This window comes from Microcaecilia unicolor, chromosome 1 (genome assembly GCF_901765095.1).
Source record: "Microcaecilia unicolor chromosome 1, aMicUni1.1, whole genome shotgun sequence".
NCBI lineage: Eukaryota > Metazoa > Chordata > Amphibia > Gymnophiona > Siphonopidae > Microcaecilia > Microcaecilia unicolor.
Window position 1 is genome coordinate 741017354 of NC_044031.1, and position 12108 is coordinate 741029461.

The following is a 12108-nucleotide window of genomic DNA, read 5'->3' on the forward strand; positions in this document are numbered from 1 at the left end:
TTTTGCATTGCAAGGTGCAGAACATACCCCCAGCGCTTAGCTAAGCCTCTCTCAAATGAGGCACACAAAAGTGATTATGATAATTTTGAAGCCAGCTGCTTTTTGCCTCCCGGATGTCACCTATCTGCCGACACTAATGACTGACAATCAAAAATGCATGCAAATTTCTTTTCTTATTGTGGCATATTAATTAGTAAATCTGAAGAAACGTGTATTTTTTTTTAATACTGTAGACCTGCAAAATGATTTTCAATCAAGGGATAGATTTTGGATCTGTATTGATTCAATTGTGTTTTTTTTTTTATTTAAATACCAATTTATTCAGGTTCTTCTGCCTCAGCGTCTACTAATTTAACATAAGGAGGGTAATATTCAAAAGCACAGACAGGGAGAAAACAGGAAGCATATATCAAAACAAACTGTTTATGGAGAATCCGAACAGTTCTCCGGGGAAGTGGGGAAGAGCATTAGTACAATGAAAACACCATCAACTAAAGAAGAAACAGAAAACATTCTGGAGAAACTTAAATGAGGACCCAGCAGAGCAGAACGGAGACACTGCAAGGCTGTCCTGCGTATGGGAGAAGTTGGAAGAAGGCAGACATCAAAGTTATGGAATGGCCTAAAGAAACAACTCTCTTCAAAAGCGTTCCTGTGGGTAAAGCAGTGCCGTATGTGTAGAAATAGATTTTTTTTATAAAATTACATGTCTGCCCTGCATATAAAGTGATTCAAGTACATCCCGTGCACCCGTTTTACCAGGGGAGGAATCACAAGCTACTTGCATTTATGTACATAGGGGGCAGTTCTGGGCTCCTCGTAGAAACCTAGAGGCCCTTTTACTATGCTACGTAGGCGCCTATGCGCACCCAACGCGTGCCAATTCAGAGTTACTGCCCGGCTACCACGTGGCCTGTGCGGTAATTTCATTTTTTACACGTGGCCGCTATGCGCACCAGAAAATATATTTTATTTTTGGCTTCACAGCGAAAATTGGGTGGTAACTCCGACTTGATGTGCGTAGGTGATTATCAGCTGATGTCTCTAAGATGACCAATTTCAAAGAAAAAGAAAAAACGAACAGCGAAATAGCGAAACTTCAACTAAGCTAAGTGTAATTTTGATTACAAGATAAAATTGTTGGGTGAAAGTAGAAAGAAGAAAGTTAAAAGATTAAAATCATGGATCAATGACGAATACATGCCCACCATAGTAAAGTGCCTGGCTCACATATATATATAGCCTGAATGATGGTGACATGGATATCTGATGGATCCAATACTCAGTACCCTTTAAAAGTGGTGTGTAAGGATAGTGATAAGAGGTTGTTGGAGCTGGGTAATAACAAGAATTTATTTTGCACCTAACTATAGGCACATAAATGCAGCTGTTCTATAAACCACCCATGAAACTGCCAGACATGCCCCCTGGCCCACCCACACCCCTTCCAGGTCCATGCAGTTGCAAAGTCTGGAATTTGCATGCCCAATTTATGGAATAGCAGCTAGGGGCAGGTGCATGCATAACTGCTAATTACAGCCCATTGTCGCCAATTATAGTCACCATTCCCTCGAAGCTGAGCAGAATCCTCCAATCGCATTGCTGCCAGTTGGGGGGAGGGGGGCTGGTGCTTCAATACTGTGTTATCAATTGCTAGAAACAGGCAGCTTCCATGGAGTCCTGCAGAGCTTGCCTGTTCCTCACTAGTGAAAGGGCACCTCCTACTGGCAGGACTGTAAGTGGAGGACTCCAACTCAGTTTAGAGGGAACAGTATTTGTAGGTTGTTAACACCAATTAGCAGCTCATTAGATTATTAAATTATGTATGTAACTGACTCTATGCTATAAAGTGCGTACACAACTTTGCATGCTAGTCGCAAAGTTGGCACGCAACTTTATGGTAGCAGAGGTTATGCGTGTAAATTAAGCTAGACAATTTGGGCTAGATTCAGTAAGTGGTGCCTAAAATTGGGTGCCGATAAAGATCAGTGCTCAATGCTATTCTGTAACGGGCCCTCAAAAATGAGCACCCAATCACAGAATAGCATTCAGTGCTGATTTCGGTTCTCAAATTTAGGGTTCCAGGGGTTATGCCTGTCGAAACTACTACTACTACTACTACTACTTAGCATTTCTATAGCGCTGCCAGGGTTATGCAGCGCTGTACAAGTTTAACATGGGGAAGGACCGTCCCTGCTCAAAAGAGCTTACAATCTAAAGGTATAATTCCCGGCGCCCAATTGGGGCACATATCCCCAGTATTATATAGTGCTGTGTATAAATTTTAGGAACATCCCTGACCCGTCCATGTACCTCCCATGACCGCACCACTTTTGGGTTGCACGCATAGGATTTCGGCACTCATTGTTATAGCAAGATGTGCATGCAAATTCAAATTGGTGTCGATTAGTACCCAATTATTCACACTAATTGGCTCATTAGCCAATATAGTTGGGCACACATCTTAAATCGATACCTAAATATTGGCACCCAAGTTTGGGTACCATATATAGTATCCAGGGGTTTATGATCGGAAAACAGCATGTATAGATGTAAGCTCATGCTTTCTATTCGGCAGTTCCTGTATCGTATCGTAGCTCTCTATATGTCCTTATTGTCTCACTGTTTGCTACCAAGTTAGACTATTGTAATATTGTCTACCTTGCTTGTAACCACTCTCAATTAACAAAACCGAAAACCCTTCAAAACACTGCTATGAGTGTAACGCATGTTGCACCATTCATGTCTTTCCTCTTCTCAAATCTCATCACTGGCTTCCTATAGGACAATGCATTTTTTTCATAGTGCTCATGTTCACCTTTAAAGCTTTTAGGATTGCTCTCCTGCTTTATCTGTCCTCCCTTCCTATTCCTTACTCTCCTGTCCGTACTCTCTGTCCTTGAATGATGATTGAATTGTTCCCCCCCCCCCCCCCAGCCTAAACAGACCACTCTCTTTGGAATTCCCTCCCTCATATTATCCTTTACACCATTCAAATCATCTGTCCAGCTTGGCTTTTTCAACAAGCGTTTCTTTCTCCCTTCCTCCCCCAATCTGAAGGCACCTGGTTCCTCAATGTGGTAAATCCTGATAAGTGCTGCTAAGTCATAAAAAGTGCTGCTAATGTCCTGTTTTTAACCCCAGTTTCTCTTCCTCCACCTTCACCGACTTTCAGACTTTCCTGTCCTGCTTTCTTCATCTGTTGAGCACAAGGCTATTCTATCCTTTCCTATCAGTTTTTGTAGTTACTACTACTACTACTACTACTATTTAGCATTTCTATAGCACTACAAGGCGTACGCAGAGCTGCACAAACATAGAATAAAGACAGTCCCTGCTCAAAGAGCTTACAATCTAATAGACAAAAAATAAAGTAAGCAAATCAAATCAATTAATGTGAACGGGAAGGAAGAGAGGAGGGTAGGTGGAGGCGAGTGGTTACAAGTGGTTACGAGTCAAAAGCAATGTTAAAGAGGTGGGATTTCAGTCTAGATTTAAAGGTGGCCAAGGATGGGGCAAGACGTAGGAGCTCAGGAAGTTTATTCCAGGCGTAGGGTGCAGCGAGACAGAAGGTGCGAAGTCTGGAGTTGGCAGTAGTGGAGAAGGGAACAGATAAGAAGGATTTATCCATGGAGCGGAGTGCACGGGAAGGGGTGTAGGGAAGGACGAGTGCGGAGAGATACTGGGGAGCAGCAGAGTGAGTACATTTATAGGTTAGTAGAAGAAGTTTGAACAGGATGCGAAAACGGATAGGGAGCCAGTGAAGCGACTTGAGGAGAGGGGTAGTATGAGTAAAGCGACCCTGGCGGAAGACGAGACGGGCAGCAGAGTTTTGAACCGATTGGAGAGGGGAGAGGTGACTAACCACCTTATAATTGAAAGAGAAAAACGCCTAGATTTCGACCCAAATCGGGACGTTTATCTCACAAAAAAGAATAAATCGGTATAATGGAAAGGCGATTTTGGACGTTTTCAACTGCACTCCATCGCGGAAGCGTACAAAGTTGACTGGGGCGTGTCGGAGGCGTGGCGAAGGTAGAACTGGGGCGTGGTGATTGGCCGAGGAGAGATGGGCGCCTTTCGCCGATAATGGAAAAAAAGTATGCGTTTGTAGCTAGAATTTAGGGCACTTTTCCTGGACCCTGTTTTTTCACGAATAAGGCCCCAAAACGTGCCCTAAATGACCAGATTACCACCAGAGGGAATCGGGGATGACCTCCCCTGACTCCCCCAGTGGTCTCTAACCCCCTCCCACCACAAAAAATGATGTTTCACAACTTTTTATTTTCACCATCAAATGTCATACCCACCTCCCTGGCAGCTGTATGCAGGTCCCTGGAGCAGTTGTTAGGGGGTGCAGTGGACTTCAGGCAGGCGGACCCAGGCCCATCCCCCCCCCTACAGTTACAATTGTGCTGCTTAATGCTTATTAGTCGTCCAACCCCCCAAACCCACTGTACCCACATGTAGGTGCCCCCCTTCACCCCTTAGGGCTATAATAATGGTGTAGACTTGTGGGCAGTGGGTTTTGAGGGGGATTTGGGGGGCTCAACACACAAGGGAAGGGTGCTATGCACCTGGGAGCTCTTTGACCTTTTTTTTTTGTTTTTGTAAAAGTGCCCCCTAGGGTGCCCGGTTGGTGTCCTGGCATGTGAGGGGGACCAGTGCACTACGAATCCTGGCCCCTCCCACGAACAAATGCCTTGGATTTATTCGTTTTTGAGTTGGGCGCTTTCATTTTCCATTATCACTGAAAAACAAAAACGCCCAGCTCACAAATTGTCGAATAAAACATGGACGTCTATTTTTTTCGAAAATACGGTTCGGTCCGCCCCTTCATGGACCCGTTCTCGGAGATAAACGCCCATGGAGATAGGTGTTTCCGTTCGATTATGCCCCTCTAAGTGGGACTAAGTTGGTAGTTCCACTTCCAACCTGATTTATGTTGTATTTTTACTATTGTACACTGCTTTGAATTGCTGGTTAGCAAAAGCGGTATAGCAAGCCCTAATAAATAAATAAATAAATAAATAAATAAATACATTTTCCTTTTCCACAGTCATGGAAGCCACATAAGACAAAATTTGTACCTATGTTTTTTTTTTCATAAAACTTTATATGCCCTGTCCTTGGTCAAAACCACCTAAGATGGTGTAGACAGTTATAAAGTTACCCCTTAAAGAGTAACTTTACAACAAAATGCCTAGATGGAGAAGGCACCCATGTATAATATAGGGCCAAATTCAGTAAATGACACACAAATGCAGCGTTATTCTATAGCTCCTTGTGACTCTGGGCAAGTCACTTAACCCTGCATTGCCCCATGTAAGCCGCATTGAGCCTGCCATGAGTGGGAAAGCGCGGGGTACAAATGTAACAAAAAATAAAAAATAAATAAAGGGCACTCCAGTATGAACACTCTCAAACAGGGCAAGCGACACCTTGTCACACTCCTTTCAGCACACAAAAACATTCCGATATCCACATATGACACATCGTCCGAGAAGAGTGGAATTTAATATGGCTGCAGCTTTCAACTACTTATGTTTTACTGTATCATGCAAATACATACATACATACATACATACATGCGTGCAGTTAATGACATTGAGCAATAAAATACATGGACAGTTCTTCTATCTAGAGCATTTTTGGGCAGGGTGGCTAGCCTTCTGAGTCACACAGCTCTATCAATTTCCGCCTTACTCACAAGGCACCTTTCCTGCTCCACCTGAGGCACATACCGTGACATGCCAAGGCGCCACCAACATGGCCTTGTTAAGGGGTTACAGTAAAAGCCCATCCCTTTTAACCATTGTCTCTGTTTCTTGGGGCAATTGCCTTCCTGCATCAACCCTTCTTCCTGCCACCAGGGTTCACCCATTTTTCCACCTCCAGGATCTCCCCTCTTATTACCTGCATCCCCATCACTTCTCCCTTTTACTGCCTTCCCTCTCTTACCCATGTGACTAACTTGCCTATACCTACCTGTGAGATGCCGACCAACCCTCCTATACATCTGGTCGGCTTCCTTTATAGAATACTTTGGGCATGAGGACGTACACCAGCTGAAACCAGGTGTAATCCTAGTGTGCAGATTGGATGTGTATTCACGGTATTCTATAGTACTGCATACATTTTCTGGAACGCCCCTGACCTGCCCATCCCCCTTCCATGGGAACGTCTCCTTTGCAGTTGTGCATGGATATACTTAGTCGCTATTCTATAACTGGGCACATAAGTGGATTTCTACATCGATCTGCCGTTTCAGTCTCATTTTAGCACCTTGCATCCGTTAGAGTGTATTTCCACACCGACGTTGGGCACAGAATTAGCCTCCAACATACCTCCAACATGCCCCTTTACTATTTGGATGAACTGCAGTATAAAACCTCCAAATTCTGCCTTTTGAAAATCACGATTTGGACATTCTTGGCAGATGGACTTTTTAGGGCCATTTTGAGACATCCCTCTGCTTCAAAAGTGAGCGTCACAGTCTTCTAGGCATAAAAGTTTGTTTATTTTTACAACGAGCTGCTGTAAGGGGGAAAAAAACCACACAAACAGCACATCATCAATACAATTTTTGAAAACCAGTGAATTAAAGTGCGTTCATGGGCTGGTGTTTCCGACTGCGCATCTCTTTGTTTTCGTCAGCACAGCCAAAATTTTCATGTAAAAGATTTACTTGCATGTGTAGCTGTCATGCAAAGCCCATGGGAAATCCTGTAGTAACCAAAGAGGGTAGTCATTAAGGGCTGATCACTGAAGTTCTTTAATTTAATTCAGAACCTCTGTCCAAGATTTGAATAGACTGGAATCAAATCTCAAAACCAGAAGCATCTGTGGCATCATTTTGGCCCTTGGTGCAGCTTCTTCGCCAGGAATAAGGGATTCCTTGATTGTGGTAAATTGTAAGAGAAGAAGCGTTGAATTTCCTTGAAACTAGAACTGAGATCGAAGTACCCAGACTGTGCTCGGGAGAACTTTATTAATGGAAAAGAGGTGGAGAAGAGCACTCGAGAGACCACCCTGCTACTATCTGATAATTCAGTCAATTTCATCCTTGTCTGATATTAGGGGCATGGAAATATGTCAGCTTTCACCACAGCCATTCCTTTCCACTGCATCTCTGAGTCTGCAAAGGAAAAAGTGATAAAATTTAAAGTGCTGCAGAGACAAAATAGGACTGGAAAGCTACCTGGTTGTCATTTTCATTTTGGAAATGTCTTTCTAGTCTATTTTCATCACAAACTTTATTAACAAACTTCTGACATAAGCCTACTCCAAAGAAGAACTGAGATTACAAATGAGAACCAACACAAATATATTAGTGTCTATATTCTAATGTGAACAGGTTAGGAAAAGAATTTATCTCCAGGATAATCAGATTCAATTAGCTGTGAAGTAATGGTGATTTAAGGGAAAGGGAAATGAGACTTGATATACTGCCTTTCTGTGGTATTTTGCAACTACATTCAAAGCAGTTTACATATATACAGGTACTTACTTTGTACCTGGGGCAATGGAGGGTGAAGTGACTTGCCCACAGTCACAAGGAGCTGCAGCGGGAATCGAACCCAGTTCCCCAAGATCAAAATCCGCTGCACTGACCACCAGGCTACTCTTCCACTCGGTGCTTAAGATGTCTTTATAGCCACCTATGATGATGAGATTTAGACAATGTAGCTTGGAAGAGCTAGGGAGTAAATGATTTCTGAGCTTCAGTAAGAATTGACAAAAGTGGCCTCAAAAGATTTTTTTTTTCAAGTTTTCTATAACATACCAATGAACTAATGTAATATAACAAAGCCATACGGCAAAAGAGTTCATTTCATTTATATTTACTAGAAAAAGATGAATCAGACATTTTGGTGGATTTGAAGCCTGATTTTGTATCGGTCGTTACTTAAAAAAGGGTCATCTAAGTCAGGATGTTCAGTATATTCAAGATATTTTACAAAAGGCTCACTGAACATAGAACCTTTTGTAAAATACTTATAAGAACCTGGGAAGAAAATGAGGTCGATATTCAGCCCACAAAAGTCAGCAATTTTTGAACTGCTGACAACTGAAGGCACAGTTAAGCTGATGACACAAAATTATTCGAAGTCGTTAAATCGCGGGAGGATTGTGAAAAATTACAAGAGGACCTTACGAGACTGGGAGACTGGGTGTCTAAATGGGAGATGACGTTTAATGTGAGCAAGTGCAAAGTGATGCATGTGGGAAAGAGGAACCCGAATTATAGCTACGTCATGCAAGGTTTCGTGTTTGAAGTCACAGACCAAGAAAGGGATCTAGGTGTCGTCATTGATAATAAGTTGAAACCTTCTGCTCAGTGTTCTGCTGCGGCTAAGAAAGCAATTAGAATGTTAGGTATTATTAGGGAAGGAATGGAGTGGAAAAGTGGCCTAGTGGTTAGGGTGGTGGACTTTGGTCCTGGGGAACTGAGAAACTGAGTTCAATTCCCACTTCAGGCACAGGCAGCTCCTTGTGACTCTGGGCAAGTCACTTAACCCTCCATTGCCCCATGTAAGCCGCATTGAGCCTGCCATGAGTGGGAAAGTGCGGGGTACAAATGTAACAACAAAAAAATGAGGGTATGAGGGTATTATAATGCCCTTGTATTGGTCCATGGTGCAACCGCACCTCAAACATTTGTGTTCAATTCTTGTCACCACATCTCAAAAAAGATATAGTGGAATTAGAAAAGATACAGAGAAGGGTGACAAAAATGAGAAAGGGGATGGGACGACTTCTCTATGAGGAAAGGCTAAAGCGGCTAGGGCTCTTCAGCTTGGAGAAAAGGCGGCTGAGAGGAGATATGATAGAGGTCTATAAAATAATGAGTGGAGTTGAACGAGTAGATGTGAAGCATCTGTTTACGCTTTCCAAAAATACTAGGACTAGGGGGCATGCAATGAAGCTACAATGCAGTAAATTTAAAATGAATCAGAGAAAAGTTTCTTCACTCAACATGTAATTAAACTCTGGAATTTGTTGCCAGAGAATGTGGTAAAGGTGGTTACCCTAGCAGAGTTTAAAAAAGGTTTGGACGGCTTCCTAAAGGAAAAGTCCATAGACCAATATTAAATGTGTTTTGTTTCATTGATAAAATTAAATAAAAATATTGGAACTAAAAAAAAAAAATCATAGATCAGCTTTATCCAAAAAACAAGAACAGGGGGTGGGGAGGGGGGGACCTCTATAAAAAGAGAAAGGTCCCATGCCAAAAATACAGGTGACCAAAAAACATAAGCTCAAAACACCCACTGCAAGGAGTATGCAGTTCTACTAGTAAAAAAAAAAATTACCAACCCCCCCCCCCATGTGTACACAGCAAAAATGCTCAAGCAAAAACACTTATCTGACACACCAGTGTCTCAATTCATCAGCGATTCCATAAAACATTTCCTGCATCAGCCATGTTTATAATCACAGTCCACATGTGTCATAAGTTCTCAACAAGAGCCTTGTTACATATAATTGCATCACTTTTTGCTCACCTGTTTTGCTTTGGGGTTTTTTTTTTTGAATGGGACTTTCTTTTTTATATACAGTTTTATTCCCGTTCTTTTTTCTGGGTGAAGCAGGCCTATAATAATTGGGTCTCCTGATAGAAAACAATTGTGTTGACAGCAGTGTTTTGGAGTTTTGAGGTCAAATTTACTAATATTGATAAGCCTTACTCACTGGTTGAATGGAGCATACAGAGTTTTCTGTTTATTAGAGTTTTATATCCAGGTCAGCCATCAATCTGGAAGTTAGGCAGGTGAGGACTGATATTCAATGCCGGCACCTGCATAGCTAAGCAGGCAAAACACAGGACTGCCTTTCCTGCAATCCTATCTACCTACTTGGCTATGCAGACATCATCATGGAATATGGCCAGTGCCCACATAACTGGATGTTCCTCTCTGACTCCGCCCAGGCAGTGCTGCAGTGGTCATGTTAAATAATATATATATTTTATTCTCCACCAATTACCTATAAGGTAATAAGATAAGAATATGTAAGAAAAAGAGGGAATTAAATACTATATTGGTTGAATTTCATTAACCTGCACTGCAAGGTTTAAGGACATGTGCTCAGAACAAGAGGTGGGAAAATGTGGGATACAAATGCAATAAATAAATAAATAAATAAAACATAAAGACCATATATTTAACTTTAATAATGTTTATTTACAATACAGGTAATGTAATAATGTTACAAGAGAGAGGCAGTTTTTAAGAATCTTTCACAAGTGGAAATGTGCTTTTCAAGATATCAATTCTGAATTATAAATTATGCTGGATATGGTAACTCACTTTGATAGAGGCTGCTGGATGGAGTGATGGAGATCCTTGCTGATATAGAAGTCTTTGGTTGCAGAGTTGTTGTTGTTGTTGCCTGGAGAATTCTTATCAGGGTGAAGTCCCGGAGAGATGCAGGAGGCAGAGCGAAGAGAACCAGATCCCAAGAGAGAGACCGGTCAGGAATCGATGAGCCTAGATTCCAGAGGGAAGAAGTCAGCAGCAAGATAATTCAAGCCCCTTTTGTAGTAGCTGGTCTCATCTATTTTTAGTAACTGGTTTCATCTATTTTTAGTAACTGGTTTCATCTATGAGGCTTTGTCTGTCCACCTGCGGGTCCATTGTCTGAGAGTAAGTGGGCTTAGATGGGCTTTTCATTCTGAGTCTTTGTCTGAGAATAGGTGGAGTTTCACTGTCTTTTGTTAATTGTAGTCTCTGTGATTGCTGCCCATCTTCAGAGTTTTTATTCTTTGGAGATGTATTGATGGGCTTAGGAATTCACCCAGCTAGTTTTTGTTATCAGTAGTTTCCAGGGGGAAGGGGGAAGGTGACAGTAAAGTCTTTGCATCTGTATATTTTTTTATATTGTATCTGATCCAGCAAAATCAATAACTCTGATAATTAAATTCATATCATGCTACAGTCAAAGCTAATAATCAGTGGTACTTCCCAGTTAAATGCATTGAATCTCAAAGGCTGGGATGCTTGTTACTCAAACTTAGGGCTCCTTTTACTAAGGTGCGCAGAATCATTTTTCAGCGTTCCTGTAAAAAAAGACCTTTTTAAAATTTTTGCCGAAAATGGACTTGCGGCAAAATGAAAATTGCCACGCATCCATTTTGGGTCTGAGACCTTACCACCAGCCATTGACCTAGTAGTAAAGTCTCATGAGGTAACTGGGCAGTAATGACCTACACGCGCCAAATGCCACTTGGCGCGTCCCATACGTGCAGCAGACAATAATTTATTTTTCGGCTGTGCGTATCGGACGTATGCCAAAAATGAAATTACCACAAGAGCCACATGGTAGCCTTGTGGTAACTCCATTTTGGCGCACATTGGGCGCACGTAGACGCTTACTCGGCTTAGTAAAAGGGCTCCATAATATATACCTAAGACATGTTATGTTACGATATGAAATTATCAGGCTTGTTTATGATTATTTGTACTTTTTTTCTGTTGTTTTTTCCCTTTCCTTATATAGGACTTATGAACCTGTTCTATTTTGTTTATCAATAATAATTTTTCATGGTTTATTACTGTTTTTATTTGTACTTTTACCAAAAACTCATTAAATATTATTGAACTAAAAAGAAAGGCTGGGATGCTGAGCACGATTTAATCTGGTAAGAACCTCCTGTACCCAGTTAAATCACTTTGGTGGTCTTTTATAAAGCGGCGGTAAGCCCAATGCGGGCTTACTGCTCACTAAAACGTAAGTACCACTGGGCTACCGCAGCAGCCTGGCAGTAGTTCCCACCCCCAGCGTGCGCCATTTCTGGCACTACAAAAATATTTTTATTTTTCTTGCACCGTTGTGTACCTGGCAGTAATGGTAATTCTGGTATCATTTTTGAAAAGGATCTGCTGACAAAGCTTTCTCTAAAATGCATGCAGGAGTGCATATGTACTAACGTGGAGAGGCATTTTCAAAAGAACGTCTAAGTGCCAAAAAAAAACCAATCCAGCACAAAACATTTTTTTAAAAAGTCCATCTTGCAGCTATTTTTGAACAGGAAAAACATCAGTGGGCCAATGATCCAATGCAAACGCAGGCACTAAAGGCAATTAGCGCCGTACTAGCATCCAT